A 17,870-nucleotide genomic window follows, 5' to 3' on the forward strand; every position below is an offset into this window, starting at 1 on the left:
GGAAACCTAGAATTGATTGTAAGTTTTTTAGTGTTCTAGGTGCTTGGATTACAGCACATTTCTCTAGGAAATTGTCAGCCAGGCTTTTGCCTTCACTTGATAGTTCATATCCTAAAAACAGGACAGTTAGATGGGCAATTCTTGACTTTTTAAAGTTGAATTTGTAACCCTCTGCTGCGAACCCAAGTATTATGGTGTTCACTCTCTTCAAGTGAGTATCCAAGTCATCATCTGTTAGATAGATGTCATCGACATAAGATAATGCCTCATCATCATATATTTGTAGTAACTCTGTTACTCTTGCTGAGAATAATCCTGGGCTGTTCTTGAACCCCTGGGGCAAACAACAGAAATTTTTTTGCGTGCCATTTATTGAGAACGCGGTCAAATATCTGCTCTCTGGTGCTATATTTTGACAGAAGAATCCATTAGAGATGTCTAATGTTGTTTTGTATTTTTTGCACACTATGTTATTCATTAGTGCAGCACTATGCGAGTTTTGTACTGCAAAGGTTTTGCAACATGAGTTAAGGTGTCTGTAGTCCAAAACAAGACGATATGAATTGTCTGGTTTTGAGACAGGAAACAAAGGATTATTCATTTGTGAGGTGCAAGTTTCAATCACCCCCTGGTATTCAAGTTGATCTAGGATCTCTTTTACCCGTTTTTTAGCTTCTTGCTTAATTGGGTACTGCCTCTGAGCAGTAGGTTGTGATTTTAACTGGATTTTGTGAGGAGGAGAGTCCTCATCCCATCCCACATGGTTTTTATATAATGCAGGAGCTTGGGCTACTGCCCACTTTCTTGCAAGTGTATATTTTTTATGAATTGGAATATGATTTGAGAAGGCAGGCATAATTATTTCTTCGCCATGAGGGCACTCCCTGACAAACTCTGGTGGCCAGTCTCTTTCAGCTAGAAGGATATCATAGCCCTTGGAGAGATTATCCCAAAAGAGACCCCTTATTTTCCTAGTCTTATCCCCCTCTATACGCAATGTTATTTCATATATTTTATGAGGTTTGCCAACTCTGGTATCTGCAGTTTCCACCTGAATGTATTCATTCGTGTCCACTGTCTCCAGATGATTCATAAGGATCTTGCGAGCTATGCTCACTTCTGCTGCGCTGTCTAGCATTGTCTGAGCCCATTCTCCGTTTTTCAGCTGTGTCCTCAGTATTCTCGGCATGGTTGATTATTTTAATACTGGCTACCTTCTGTTTTGGAAACTGTAATTTTTTATTTTGATGAGCAGGTTCCTTGTCTTTGGACTTGACGTGCTCTTCCCTGTGTTCTGATCGTCCTCTTCTTTCCGATTTCTGCGAGGAAGTCTGAAAAGATTGAGACGGACGTGTATCAATATCTTGATATCTATCAGGTTTCTTCAGATTATCCCTATTTCTAAGGTTGTATTTTTTCTCAGAGGGCTCCCTTTGGGGAGACTTGTGTCCTTGGTCCGGAGATCTTTCTCTCCGCCGAGGAGACCTTCCTCTGGACTGGAATCTTTTTTCTTTAGGAGTGGATTGTTTATTTCCATCCCAACTCTTTTTTTGAGTGTTTAGATTATTCTTAATAAATATTTTTTCAGGTTTTTCAATAAGTTGGGGTTTCACCGGTTTTCCACCCAAACTATCTCTTCCTAGTTCTTCATAGGATTTTTCTATGATTCTGGCAATTTCAAATGGTTTGTCTGCTATATCTGTCTCTTTCAACCTCTGGCGGATCACCACATTTGCTGCTTCTCCCTTTATATTGGCTAATAATATTGCAGAGACCTGCTTAAAGTCTTTTAGTAATTTCATACCAAGAGTTAAAGCAGGTTCTGGACCGTATTCATCTTGAATTTGTTTTAGCACATCTGGTATTACTGACATGGATGGAACACCATGTGTTTTTGTGTAAATGGAAGCAAAGACTGTACCCCAAGTGTCACAGTCCTCCACATGTGGTGCGATTCCCATTGGAAGACAGATAGTCAGAATCCTGTGTTTCTCAACCGGGGTGGTATCTGGAAATACCGCCTCTATTTGAGTGATTTTTTGTGCTAACCAGAATGGAATTTGTTCCCGTTTTGCGGGTACTTTACCTAGACAGGACTGTATGTTCTGTGGTGTAATTTTATTTGTGTTCCCCTGGTGAGGGATCAGCTGTGGAATTTTAATAGCTGGTTTGACTGTTGAAGTCCGCATTACATATTGGACTAATTGTCTGTGTATTTTAATTAGTTGTTTTAGCTGTGCTAAAAGATCGGGTGCAGACATTTCTTCAATGTCTGGATGTGGTGTGTATCCGGATAGGACCGGCCACGTTGCTCCTGGTCTACCTAGTGGACCGAGCCTGGTGATGTGATTATTATGTTTTAGGGCGCCATTAAACCAGAGCAGGTGCTCTTGGTATTTGAGTGGTATTTCCACCTCCTCGAAAGGAGTGTACTCATTAGGAGGTTCCTCTATTTTGTAATAGTGGAAGTCCTTTGTTACAGCGTTTGCTGCTGGAAAGTTTATCCATGAATAGAACACCTCTGTCTGCCGATATTCCTGTGCCTTAATTACGAATATGACTGTACCACCTCTCGGTGTCAGCCCATTTTCTATACGTTTTAAAGTTATAGATTTCCTTATGTTGACCGGGATGAGTATTGCTTCCGGGTCTTGCTGTAGGAGACTATTGTCAGCCGCTAGGAGTTGAGCTGCTATTCTAACTGTCTCCCTTTCTTCTTCTTCAGCTTGTGACATTCTAATGTCAAGAAAGTTATTTTATTTATTTGCAGATCAGGTTTCTATGGAAACAAAGATTAGATGCACAATATTTTGGAACAGTGTATCCTTCAACGTTGAATAAACCAAGAACCATACATAGGAGTCTCCTCCTACTAAGTTTGGCGGATTTAACCTTTCACCCACTCCAGACGTCTTTGGAGTATTATGGGAAAAAGGGGTCTGTGTGAAAAAGCACGACTGAGTTACTCTAATGTCTTACGTTAGATTTATCGCCTATCCAAACCGTTGGGCGCCATGTAGTGTAGTTCCTATCATCCCAATAGGCTCTGCGCATTGGAATAATATCTTCAATAGTATAGACGTAGGACAGAGGTTAACTAGGTCTTCTACTGTAGATATTAGACTTAAAGTTATGTTTGTGCCAGCTAGCTCAGAGTTCACTAGAAACTTTCTCGAATAGACAAGGAGGAGTTTAACCTCTCTGGATAGACAAGAAGGGATTTAGTTTCTGACAACCATAGAACATGACAACTTTGCTCTCCCCTAATCAAGAGTGTATCTCTAGAGTCGTGTGAAAACAAAAGACAACTTATTTTACTCAGTCAGTTCAGTGCATTCTTAGTTTCACCAGATTGTAGAGAAAAGGAAGAGACGGGCGTGTTCAATAAAAGATGTTATTTATTGATCAGTCTCTTTTCTCATACAAGAGAAATGAATCGCTATTATTGCAATACTTATTGTTAAGTAAAGTGCATACAGTAATAACAGAATTATAAAATAATACTGTAAAAGCATTGATATGGTTTCTTAGCCATATGATACTTAAAATGGATAAAATAGATACATACATATATACATTGACTAATCGTACTCAACTGGTGCTTCTAACTACGCCTACCCCAATGTACCTGACCTAAGCCTAATACGTGGCGGGAGTAGATAAGTAGCAGTTTAAGTTAAGTTTGCTTTGCCAAGGGTCTGCTTCAAGAATTCTCTACAAAGGGTTATTAAGTTCAGTACCTGGGATTTAGAAGGTTGGAGGGCTGGTATCTCTATCTCAGGTCTTGATATTCCAGCTGCCTGCGAGGGCGGCTTGGAAGCGCCGGAGCTGGATTTCTCGTCAGGAGAAAAGACAGCGTCTCTCTCTCAGCGCGTCAGAAAGGAGGGGCAGCGTCTGTGGGCTTCGCTGTCAGCTGGGCTCCTCGGCAAGTCTCGCTGCTCCAATCTTGTCACCACCTCGTGTGTTTGCTTAAGGCAATGTCGGTATTATTTATACCTGAAAGGTGCCGGGATTGACGTAAGGATGGACATAAATACGTCAATAAGGATGTCATACGAACTGGTCGTTCGCACATTCTTTACTGAAGTTCTCGGCTAAATCAAAACAATGGCTGTGGGGATTTCCCAGGTCGTGGTAGGTTTGATTTGTTTTGAGAACACCGTATGCCTATTAGGGGGCTGGAGAAATAGTGCTTGCCTAATGAGATGGCATGCGCTATGACCTAATCAGATAACGGGCTTCTGTGCCGTTGTGTGGCTAATCAGATAACGGATTTCTGTGCAGTTGAATGGCTGCTAGTTAATTATTAACCAGACAAGGGTCAGAAATAGGGGGATCGATACAGTACCCATAGTAAATACACCACAGCTGCAGTGGTAACTATGGGGGAGGGACTCAGGAAATGAACAGCCCAGCAAGTGCGCGCTCTGAATCTCCCCACGTGATACTCACCTGGGGGAGGGATCAAGCAGCGCCAAAGCTGCATTAACTGACATGAGAAGGAAAGTTTAAAAAAAAGAGCGCCTGAACTAAGAGATACGCTCTCCAGTGGAATGCTGCTGAGAAGTTAGGCACTGCTCTGTGGGGTGGTAACGTAAAATTAGGGTTTTAAGTTAGAATTCTTTAGAGACCGAATTCAACATTCCAACCTACTCCAATTCAAACATTATCAATTATTAAGTGTAATAAGGTGGCCCAATGTTATCCTATCAGAGAGGTAGGCCTTGCAATATTGAGGAACAAATTTGACTATTTATCAATACCAGGACATGTAAAACTGAAAAAAGAACATGTCCAATGTTTTAAATACAATGCACCATGTCCTGCTTTGCAGTAGTAGAGTGCACAGAGTCCTAAAAGTCAACAAAAATGAGTTCAGAAAACGGGAGGGGTGAAGGCAAAAGGTTTGAGGGTGGCCCTGCAGAAAGGGCCAGGTCCAACAATGCCTCATACAAAATGCATACAAACATTAAGAACTGGAAAAGGTAGATCTAAAAAATATATTTTTATCGAGAAATATTTAATTTGGTTGTAAGGGGAAGCCAATAAAGATTACCTCGGTGGAGAAAATACTAAAATATAATCAACTACAAATCATTTTCTTATACTGACCCTAAAAAGGTGAATTTTCCATCTTTGAAACACTGCCTGGTTTGTGTTTACAGGCACACTTTTAAACATATTTAGCTGATGTAGTTATACAGGACTTACATCTAGATAAGGGCAAGTGTAAAAATGTGGATCTTTACTTTTCAAATTACTGACTTTAAAGCTATTTGCAAATAAACCCAAATGGTTCCAGGAAATCTATGTTAGTCAAATATTTGCATTACTTGCCATGCCAGAAATTAGAACAAATAAACACCTTTAGCTACCTGGGTATATTATTTCCCCAAGAAGGATATTGGGGACTACACCTTAAAATTGCAAACCTCAAATTCATATGAGCTTCTGAATTTATACAAGAGCAAATGCTATCAGCCTCAACATTTGGGGCACCAGTATGGGGTATGATTAACAGCACTACTTTGCAGTTTCAGGAGAACTCTCTTCTATGCAGGGTTTTGACAGTCCCACGTTCGACCAATACCTATGTTACCCATAAAGAATTGGATGAACTTCACATAGAAGAATTAATCAATTTTAGCACAGTGGCCAAATGGCATAGTATCTGGAATAAAATGGGCACCAAGTGTATTAGGGACATAGTTAGGGATTGCCTAGACCTCGAACACTGTGACAAAATGCCATGGTTATGGTATGTGAACATCTTATTGCACAAAATTGACAATAATATTAGCATCATGTTCCACGTCAGCGTCCTATAATATAGCAAGAAAGAAATAAAAAACATCTTTATGGGAAAAGGGGGTCTGATAGAGAATTGCGAGAAAGAGTGAGTTCGACCATAGTTAGATACTGCCTAGGACCCTTGCAGCAGGAAATACAAGTGTACGTGATTAGTGTAATAAATGCTCAGGACAGTTTTATTTAACCAGACAATGTTTAGTGACGCTTCATTACTTAGTCGCATTCCCAAAATCAGAGACATTGTTAGAAAAGTTACCTAAGTGTCCATGTAACAGGAAAGCCAGTCAATCCACTATACATTTATGTTGTTTTGTAAATTTTACAGACATTAGATAGCGTGTATTGCGTCCATTATTCTTATCGAAGAGACTCATCCATTACCAAGAGGCTTTTAGATTTTTATGTAGATAGAATTATATTTTTACTTGCTGAGCAATCTTTACAAAGTCCACAATCAGGAGGCAGATGTCAATCACTTCACGCCGTCTCCTCCTCCTGCTTCAACACCCTCCGCATGCTCCGCAAGATCTACAGATGGATCCCGTACAGATACAAGAAAGACAATCACCCAGGCACTCGTCAGCAGCAGACTCGACTACGGAAACCCCTCTACGCGGGAGCCCCGACCAAGCTCATCAATCGACTACAACGCATCCAAAACGCCTCAAACGACTGATCCTCGATGTACCACGACACGGCCACATCACCCCCACCTGAGAAACCTACACTGGCTCCCCGTCAACAAGAGGATATCTTCAAGCTCCTCATCCACGCACACAAGGCACTCCACAAGACCGGCCCAGCCTACCTCAACAGACGGCTCTCATTCTACACCCCCAACCGCCAGCTACGCTCCGCCGACCTCTCACTCGCCACCGTCCCGCGCATCCAAAGAACAACCACCGGCGGGAGATCCAAATGACGGATTGATTGATTGATTGATTGAATCACTCATTTAGAAATACTATGCCACGAGGAAGACTAAAAAATGATTTGGATTACAACAGTTTATATTTGATTGCACACAAGACACCTCTGCAGAATAGCTTTTATTTTATTTTTTATATTTATGTCTCTTTAAAAAAAATTATTTTGTCTCCACCTGCACTTTAGACAGATTACCCTTTGATCCTAAGTGTTATAAATCATGTCTCTGATGTAATTTCTGATGCAATTTACTGAGGGGATGATTACGAGTCTCGACTGCCATATTTTCGGTGGCTGTGGTCCATCCGCCACATTATGACTTCAAAAGTAATTGTGGCGGTGAACCATTAGCTGCACCAGGGAACAGTTGTTCTCTGGCAGTGGCAAAACTGCACCACAATGCAACATGCTGTGGGGGACTGGCGCAGTCCCTCTCGCATATTACGAGTTCCACCTTCACCAGCCATGAAAGGCTGGCCGTGGAGGAACAAAGGGGGCCTACAGAGCCCCCATGTCCACCCCAACATATGGGTACATTTAGGGAGGCCCAATGTGTGCCCTCCTGTCCACCCCTGTCTGTAGTCCCCCAAAGTTTGACCATGGCATGGTCGTCACCGTCCATGCCGTTCTAGAACTTTTTTGCTGTTCCCATTGTGCCTGTTTTCCAGGCACCGCCATTGGAAAGACAAAGGACCATCTGCCTTACACGAGTTCAACTCGTAATAGGGCATGCGGTCCATGCATCGGCTTACGTGCAGCTGTGTCAGCAGAGAGACGGCGCACAGCGCGAAAGTCGTAATCAGGCCCAAGTGTTTTTATCCAATTATTTATTTATGATGATGGTGCCATATGAGAGAGTTGCTATTAATGTTTTTTTCATGTTGATGTTTTATTGCTTTTATTCTTTTATGGATTCTCTGTATAATCTGAATAAAGATGGATTTCATTTGATGTGATTGTTTATTGTCTGAATTACGGCAGTAGATAAAATTTGCACCTATGGAATTTCCATAAGGTGACATATTCTTTATGCATTGATTTGACATAAATGTGTTGGAGCACATATACTTTTCTTTTTCTACATTGGAATCATACTTTTGTTGTGGAGGAAGGATTCCTTTTGCATCACTTTAATTGGAGGCTCTCTCCCATTCCCAACCTGGAAAAGCACATACTGATGCCAATAGCAGGTAATGGAGGAGCTAAACATATGGTGTTGCTACAACTACTCATGTCCACCCCACCAGATAACACTGAGATCCTTGAAATGGGAAAGAGACAATAATGCGACCTTTTCACAAGTTTGTCTTGCAGCAGTTACTGTGTTTCACAGTTAAAGGCAAGTGGTAATTAAGCAATTCAGTTAATGGCATCTTTCAAACCACTGCTTATCTGTTTATCTGACAGATCTATGACTGGATTTGTCTGACCACTATGCCACAGATTTATTTTGGCCGAGTTTCAGCCTGGCCAAAAAGTGTGCGTGATAGAGCCTGTGGAGCCTACAGCCCTACAAGAATGCTAGTCTGGGCCCTATGAGGTGAAAGAGCACAAGAGTGAGGTAATTTACCTGGTGGACCTCAAGACATCCAGGACCTCCTTAAGGGCGTTTCATATCAAACACCTCAAACCCTACTTTAAGACGTCCGAAGTAACCATGCTCTGGTCACAGATGATGAGGTGGAGGAGGAGAGTGAACCTCTCCCTTGCCTCCTTTCTTCCAAGTAGCAGCATGGGTCAGTGGAGGATGTGTGCCTCTCTCCTACCCTGAACCTAGAAGAACAGAGAGACTGCTGCCAGTTGTTGGGGCAGTTTTCCTCACTCTTCTCCCTTACCCCAGGACTCACTACACAGTTTTCTCATGATATAGATACAGGGGGAAACATGCATGTGAAGAGTAAAATCTACAGGCTCTCTGATAAGGTTAGAACCAGCATTTAGGAGATCTCCAAGATGCTGGAGTTAGGGATATTGACCCCTTTAACAGCCCTTGGTCTAGCCCAGTGGTGTTGGTCTCCAAGGCTGCTCCTCCAGGTGCCACAGCAGAATGTAGGTTTTGTGTGGATTTCCGAGTCTTAATGCGGTCACCAAGACTGATGCATATCCCATCCCCAGAGTTGCTGAGCTCATAGGTTGGTTGGGAGGTGCCTAGCTCCTCAGCACATTTGATTTAACCTCAGGGTACTGGCAGATTGCCTTGACCAAGGGGGCAAAGAGAGGTATGCATTCTCTACCCAAGAAGGGCGCTGCCAGTTCCAGGTAATGCTCTTTAGAATGAAGCCTGCCCCCATCACTTTCCAGAGGTTGGTCAACCAGGTCCTGGGTGGTTTGGAGAACATCAGTGCTACATATCTAGACAACACTGCGGTCTTCAGTGCTAGCTGGGAGGACAACCTGGGCCACCTCAGGGAAGTGCTTCAGACTCTTGAGAGGACAGGCCTGACTATCAAGGCCAGTAAGTGCCAAATAGGGCAGGGTTCAATGGTCTACTTGGGATACCAATTGGGAGGAGGCAAGGTGCAGCCCCTCTAGGCCAAGATTGAAACCATTTTGGCTTGGGAATCCCCAAGATCCACACAGGAGTGAGAGCCTTCTTAGGGCTAACTAGTTATTTGTCAAGGTGTATGGCACCATTGTTGCATCCTTGACAAAGCTGACTTCTAGAAGCAGCCCACACAGGTAATCTGGACGGAGGTATGCCAGAACGCTTTTGACTCTCTGATGGAGGCCATGTGCACAGCACCCATGCTCAAGGTCCCTGACTTCTCCAAATAATTAATTGTCCAGATGATTGCCTCAGACAATAGTATAGGGGCTGTGCTCTCACAGCTGAACAAAGAGGACCTGGATCAACCTTTAGCCTTAGTTGTAGGCGTTTACTTTTGCGGGGACGGAGGTAGAGTGCAGCAGACGGGGAAGCCTTTACAGTGGTCTGGGCACTGAAGAAGTTGAGACCATACCTGTTTGGCACTCACTTCCAGGTTCAGACAGACCACAGACTCCTCAGAAGGCTAAAGTGGAAAAGGGGTGTAAATCCCAAACTATTGAGGTGGTCCATCACCCTACATGGAATGGATTTTACGGTGAAACACCATCCTGGAATAGACCATGCCAATGCTGATGGTCTTTCCATGTTCTTCTACCTTAGTGAAGAGAACTCCCAAGCTGTTGGGTATTTCTCCCCACTTACAGCTGCGGGCGAAATGTGTTACACCTGCATCCTTGGCGTGGTTGTCCCCCTAGATTTTGCCTTCAGACCTGCTGTTTGCTGACTTTGTTTTTTTGTTGGTTTTTAGGGTTCTGCACACCTTACCACTGCTAACTAGTGCTAAGGTGCTTGTGCTCTCTCCTAAAACATAGCTGCACAACACTTCTTTGACACGGATCCTGCAAACATTCTGCAAACCAGGTACTTTGTTCAATGGACCTAACTGGGTTCCTTTAGTTTCCCGCATTCCATCACGCACAGTCTCAACTTGTGACTTTGTCCTGGTCCGTTGTGACCAGATATCCACATTTGGCGCTTTGTGCCTTTTTTTTTAGCTATTTTCCCTAATTTCTTTAAAACTGCATAGCTCTGCTTCTATTGATTGAATTTGTGTCGTGTTGGGCGTGTTTTATTTCTAAATAATTACTCTATTTTTCTAACTTGGTGTGGGATTCTCTTTTTGTGTGTTTTTTCACTTTATTGCTGTTTGAAGTGTAGGACAAAACTATAAACATTGCCTTTAATTCATGCCTGAGTGAATGGTGCCTAACTGCAAGAGGGCTGAGCACAGGTTCATTTTTTTAGGGTGCCTCATCCTGACAAAATGTGTAGTTGCTGCTTGACCATGGTTCACACCTCAATCAACCAACAACCCAGTTTCTTACAACTCCATCTCACTCCACTGTATGACACTCCAGTCTAGGCCACTACAGTCTACGCTATTCCACTGTATGCCACTACACTATACCTATAATAAAATGTATTCTTTATATACAATCCCAACATAAATTGTACAAACTGGAGACATTATAAAGTTATAGTTATAACAAATTTTTAATTTATGTACTACAAGTTAGAACTTACATTTATAATTTACACCACCTCCATGCACGTTCTTCTCGCATCAAGTGGTACACTACATTAACAATAGCTCACACTTCCTCCATGGACTGGTTATACATTTGCATATTATATAATTTATAGTTGGTAAAATCATAGCAGTCGTAATAAGACTTACAACATCTGAAATGACATAATTTCTCAGAACATAGTGTATACAGGGTTTTAAGTGTGCCGGGTCTTGCCGTTCCGCAGCCCAGGGTCCTGCCGGCGCTCAGCACCGGCAGTTCTAAAATGTAGGTGCTGAGAAGGGTCCCTATCGGGCTCTCCATTTTGGCCATTTTTGAAAAAAAATCTTAACTCTGCAGCAGTGCCACCCTTCACTGTATTTGATGTCACTTCAAAGAGACTCGTTATAGTCCTTTTAGTCTCATCATTTCAGAACTGATGCATTTTCAATATTATATACAATGAAACCAGAGTTGTTGCTTATTTAGCTGACGAAACTAATATCCATTGACAAAGCAAATAGTCCTGGCTTGAGGTAGGTGTAATGTTACGTGTCATATTATACACCTGAATGCAATGACAGAAGAAGCAAAATACCAGTCGGACGGCACTCTATGATAAGCACAGATTTTTTAGCTTAGGCATGTTAAGCCACACCCTTAATCACATTGTCTACGCCCCTTTGAAAGATCCCCCCCTCCCCCCCCCCGTTTTTTTACTGCACCTAAAGCCCTGAGTGAATGGTAGAGTGGCACGGTACAGTTATATAGTGTGGCGATTGATGCAAGAAGAATGTGGGCCCGATTCACAGAACTAACTTAAGACAAAATCCTAAACGTACTACTTTTGGTATTCACAGAAGGAATTTAGTAGTAGTAAAGTTAGGATTTTGTCTTAAGTTTGACTTAAAATAAACTTTAAGACAGACTTAAGACAGACTGAAGACAGACTTAGGACAAACTTAAGACAGACTTAAGACAGACTTAAGTTAGGATTTTGTCTTAAGTCTGTCTTAAGTTTGTCTTAAGTTTGTCTTAAGTCAAACTTAAGACAAAATCCTAACTTTACTACTACTAAATGCCTTCTGTGAATACCAAAAGTAGTAAGTTTAGGATTTTGTCTTAAGTTAGTTCTGTGAATCGGCCCCAGTTTACGGAAGTGCGTGATGTATAGTTAATTGAATGTGGTGGGTAAAATATAAATGTAAATTCTAACTAGTGGTGCACAAATTATAAATGTAAGCTATAACTTCATAAATTCTCCAGTTTGTATAGTTTAAATGCCCATCCACTACACAGACACTCTAGTGCTTGTTTTATGAGGTGAACAATCTATACGTTCAAGAACCATAAGGAGGGTGTCCTGAAATTGAAGCATAAGGAATTCAGAATAAAGCAAGGAGAACAGAGAAAGCTCTGTGTCACAGTGTGAGAAAAAGAGGGGCTCTGTTTAGACACGGAACCTTTTTGTATGTTATATTACATTATATGTATTTGTGGAGCGCACGACTCAATCGGGAGGATATCCTGGTGCTGAAAGCAGACGGTGCATGGGCCATGTGTGGGCTGAGGCTAGTCGAAGGCCCATGTCTTTCGGTTTCTTACGGAATTGGGAAAGCAGCTCTGATGTCTAAAGTAGGCCTAGGCGGTAAATTCCGTTCCACACTCTCGGAGATTTTTTACCATTTCGCAGAGCTTTGCGTAGCGCGACTACGTAAATTCTGCCCACCCCTAGTCTAAAGGTAGGCAGCTCTGATGTCAAGTTTTGTTTTGCCACTGTTTAAAGCGCTCGACCATAAGATCGATCTCGCCTTTTCTCAGCAGCGCTTGTAAAGTGTAGGAACGTATTGCACTTCCACTGCTCGCGCCCTGCACTTCATGGGCCGAAAAGGTCAGATTTTGTTGACTTTGGAGAAGCACGTCAGAGGTTGAGTCTCCCTGTGAATACACAGCAAGCTTTCCACTGCAGCCACAAAAAAGCTGCGCCTTCCACAGCAAAATCCTGCAAATGAAGACACGTACTATGTGGCAGAGGAGCTTGAAAATACCTCATCAAATACAGACGATGAACAGAAACACCAAATGTCAGTTCTGTATCTAGGCAACAGCACCTGGGCAAGATCACACCTGGAATGTTGCAAGATGCAGTGTTTGTCGAATCTAGTAGTCGCAATGTATGTGGGTAGGTCGAGCCTTCAGCTGGCAACTGCATCCTCACTTGGTCCTTAAATAATGTTTCCATTATAGAATAGTTTTTGAGAAAGGTTAAATGAATGCATTAGATGCAGGTGTTCACATGCCTCATGCCACTGGCAACAGGGTCCGGTTACACATGTAAAATAGTAGCCGCAGCATTAAAGGTGCCTGCGACCACATTCAAAGTACATGGAACTCCATTTGCACATCAAACAAGACGCTTAACGTGCTCCATATGTTGCATGACGACTAATGATCCACGTATTTGTGCTTTCGAAAGAAGCGTTGTCCGTCTTTTTGATTATGGGAAAGGTACATTTCATACTTCCTGAAAGTGGTGCACAAATGTTTTTAAAAAAAATTAAAAAATGAACGAAGAATCAATGGGGTACTTGTATTGCAAAACCGATTCTGTGCAATCACAGACACAAACTAATGTCTTAACTCTACCTCTAACACTGATATGAGATTTAGGAGTAAAAGAAAGAAGTTAGGAAGATGACCTCTATGTTAGCAAAAAAGGAATTCTTGACATTAACTTAAAAAAAAATCATTAGACTATTGATACTCAAAGTATGGGGGGTACACGCGGCCCTCTTGACCTTCACACGTGGTCCCCTTGTCAACAGCAGCACTGGGTTGCTGTTTACTCGACTCAGCACTAAATGTTAATATTTTCAAAAAAGGCACACGTTTATTTAAGGTTAATTGATGCTAAAAAAAGGAAGTAAGAGAGGAGTCCCGTACTGTTTAAGGGACACCTTCTTCTTTCAAGACATCTTGCAGTAAAAGTGTAAAAATATGGAAAAGTCTGTTCAACATCCAAACAGTGTATCTCATTAACGTGCCCAACCTTTCAGCTTGCTGCATCAGATTATCAGTGCATCAAGAAGTATTTGTTTTTTTAAAGTGATATTTTTGAAACATGAATTTAAGAAACAATTTTTCCCCCTACCCTAACATTGCCAAATGTGAAAGAAGAGGTAGGTCAGTTGTTTTGTGCACTCTTTGGTTGGCCTGAGTTCCTTTTACACATAAACAACATTATACTTTATTAAATGAAACACAGGAAAAGGTTCGGTGCAACATACATCCTGAAGTTATGTCTTTCAAGGTCCTCCTGTATATCATAATGAAAAAAAGGAGGGAGAGTGAAAAAAAACAATTGCATAGGATCACACAATTTGGTAGCGTGGGGAAGCCAGGACTAAACCCAGTTTTCCGTTTTTTTGTTCTGCAATTCAGCCACTAGATATATAAGCTACACTTCCCTTACACCCACCTTACTGGCAAACAACCCCCTCCCCCAGCTTTCCCTGCCCGCATGCTGCAGCTGGCATCAATACAGCCCTCGGTCACATCACATACTAAACATTTAGGCCCCTGATAAAATGGTTGCGAGTACCCATGCATTAGACACTCGTTTCGAGTTTTTCTGAATTCACGACTGAGTGGAGATGGACCTGTAATCACAAATCCAGGAATTACTGATCCCTATTATAGCATTAATCCCAGGTGTGGAAATGCTGATTCATTTAAACATCATTACGTGGAATTAAATACTGATAAACGGTCTGCTGTTATATGGATAGGGCTGGTAATGGAAGGTACGGGCCACATTGGGAAGATAAGGGGCCTCATTAATGAGAAGTGACGTATCGCTGCGTGAAAGCAACGATGCCTCAGTTCTCATTGCGCCCTCCTTGCGACATGATTGATGCGTAATATTTACTGTATGACGCATCATGTCGCAAGGAGTTACATATACGTCAGTATTTCTGACGTATCTGTATGGCGCAAAAGTGACGCATTGCTGGAGTGTGTCACAAAAGTGACGCAACTCCAGCAATGTGTACTTTCACATGGTGCAAGCCCCATGTGAAAGGGCTTGCGTCAGTATTACACCTGCTGTGCGGCAGGCGTAAGATATTGACGCACTTGCACCCTAGAAGTGGCGCAGTGAAATCTGGTAGATTTTACTGCGTCACTTCTACGGGGCTTACTTACGTGGGAACGCTACCCCCTGCATACATTATACCTGACGCAGGTATAACGTAGCACAGGGGTTTACCAAGTGACACATATGCTTAGATGCGTCACTTAGTAAATAGGTCAAAACAGGAGGCACGTTTACGCCGCCGATGCGTCACAAAAAGTGACGCAACGGAAGCGCAAAACTGTCGCAAGGCCTCATAAATAAGGCCCAAGGTCTTCAAGAAAACTGTGGCCTTCCTAAGCGTAAACAGGGGATTCAGGCTGCCAAAAGCAGATGAAGTTTCTGGTGAGAATCCAGCAGAAAAGGAGGAATTATTAGGGGACTTGGACCTGGAACTTACCAATTTTCTGTTAATTGCTCATTTATAGGGGGATTTCGGAGTTCACTTTGTAATCCCTATTAACTCCAATCTCCCCCTGCCAGCTGATTTCAAATTGGGCGAAAAAACCACGTCCCAATCCCGGGACCTTGTAATGAGTCCCATAGTTGGTACCTGCAAAATGTACGCGCGGTAACCGGCTATATTTTAGTTCCTCATTTTCCCTTTGTAAACGTTTCGGGTGAGACAGAATATGGGCCACCTGGCGTTTTGCCCTTGAAATACTTTGAGACATTTAACTGCAGTGCCAAATTTGTGTTTTCTCTTTCACAGCAATAGAGGAAGAATAAGTGGCAATTATTGAGAGGATATGGTGTTAATTCCACAAATTCACACCCAATAAGCAACTACATTTCTAAACTAGATTGAGGAGTGCTGGAACTCTTTCCATGGTTTGAAATGAGACATCTGTACAGCACCTGGACGTGGGGGCCCTTCATTTTAATTTTCATCCCACTGTCCATAGAGATGTATCTGTCTCTGGCATTGAGACAGTACTGCCCCAGCTTAGTGAGGAGGGTAAGACCACCCATTAACTTCCTTTTAGATAAATGCTGGTGCAGAACACAAATGGTTTGATAATACAGAAAGAGTGTTTGATTAAAAAACCAAACATTTATAAACCATTTTATTTTTGCACATAGATTAATGAACACAAACAGGAGACAAACAAAACGAATCAAATCATCCTTGTCTTGCATGGTCAAAACACAACAGTAGCTCAGAGCCGCATTAGTTGTTCTGCCAAGTTGATATTTTCTTGGGGTGCTGCAGGCTCGGGGCTGCTTTTGGAGGTGGAGGCACTACCATGCCATAACCATGAAAGCCCAACCCCCCTTCTTGTCACAGCTTCTTGAGTGTGGGCTTGGTTGAACATTGATACTAGGACTGACTTTAGTTTCCTGTCTGGATCTGTGGTAGCTCATCACTCAGGCTTATAGTATGAGAATACTAATTGATTATACACGATTATTGTCTCCCCATGCAAGACTCCCCTACTTCCACCCAACCAAGTGAAGATTTCTAATTGGTAGATGAGTTTGGAGCAGCAGCCTGTGAGGAAAATTAATTTTCCCCTTCGTTAGAAATTGGGTTTCTGCTTGGCAGAGGTATGCACCATGCCCAAGCAGGAACCACAATCCTAGTCAGGGTAAGTCACAAACACACCCTAAATTAACCTGGGCTCACCCCCTGGTAGTTTGGTACAAGGCAGCCAGGCTTAACATAAGAGGCAATGTGTACAATATTTGAGCAACACTTCAGACAGTAAAACAGTAAAATTTCTAAGTTACGCATAATTTTGACTTTAATATTTGTAAAGCGCTGTTTACATCAAGGGTAGCTTCCTGGCACTGAGGTAAAAAAACAAAAAATGCAGCTAGCAGAACCAAAAAACAAGCATTCTCGACAACCGGGGACCAAAACTCGAGGGTCTGCAGGGATGCCTGCTGCTCTCTTGCCTGAGAGTGAGAAGGACTGGACCTGCATCTCTTCAACCCTCTTCAACCCAGAATCAAAGTGACTCTGCGGGGTCATTTGCTGGCCTCCTGTTTGAAGTCTCAGGGACATCAAAGACCTCCAGCTCACCTTGCTACAGCACCTATACTGTGAGTTTTGCCCTGCCAAGTGGTACCAAACCAGTCTTGGGTCCTAAGAAGTGGGCATAAAGTGCTGCTCTAGCATAAACCCACACATCAACGCCGTTGTGCTGCTTGGATCTGACGCATCACCACCCATTTTGGTCCCCGGTTGTCGAGAATGCTTGTTTTTTGGTTCTTCTAGCTGCATTATTTGTGTTTTTTTACCTCAGTGCCAGGAAGCTACCCTTGATGTAAACAGCGCTTTACAAATATTAAAGTCAAAATTATGCGTAATTTAGAAATAAATAAGAGTTTACACAACCACAGTATATTCAAGGGTCACTGTATAAACAAAGTCATAACTCCGTTTGTGTGCCTGGCCCACATAAGCCACCCTGAGAAAGAATATCTCGCTTCCACCTCTTACTGGGGGGTGAGAGGAGAAAGGGCGAGATTCTTGCTTTACACTTACCTTGGTTGGCATCTTGTAATCCTCCCTGCTAGTCAGCCTCAGGGCCCCCTCCTGTGAATCCGGCCTTTGATAGCGGCTCTCTGGCTCCAGCAAGCTTTGTCGTCCCGAGGCAAATTTATAATGGACGAGGGATTACAATGTCCATCAAAAAACATGAAATTGCATTCTTTAGTACCACTTTAAAAAAAAAAATTTCAAAAACCCACCAATTACAGAAGGCAAATGATGGGTGTGTTTGTCTGATTCATGTGTCGTGTTCTTACCTTTCTGGGAAAGTGATTTTTATGAAATATAGAGGTCACAGAGCCTAGACCTAAATAGGATATTTTGTGAATTTACAATGAGAAACTCAGACCACGTTTGAGTTGCTTTCCATTCATTAAATGATACTAAAAGGGAATGTTACAGACCATATAAGAATGCTCGAATCTCCTCAGTCAATGATAATGCGTA

The sequence above is a fragment of the Lissotriton helveticus genome, chromosome 6 (genome assembly GCF_964261635.1).
Source record: "Lissotriton helveticus chromosome 6, aLisHel1.1, whole genome shotgun sequence".
Classification (NCBI taxonomy): domain Eukaryota; kingdom Metazoa; phylum Chordata; class Amphibia; order Caudata; family Salamandridae; genus Lissotriton; species Lissotriton helveticus.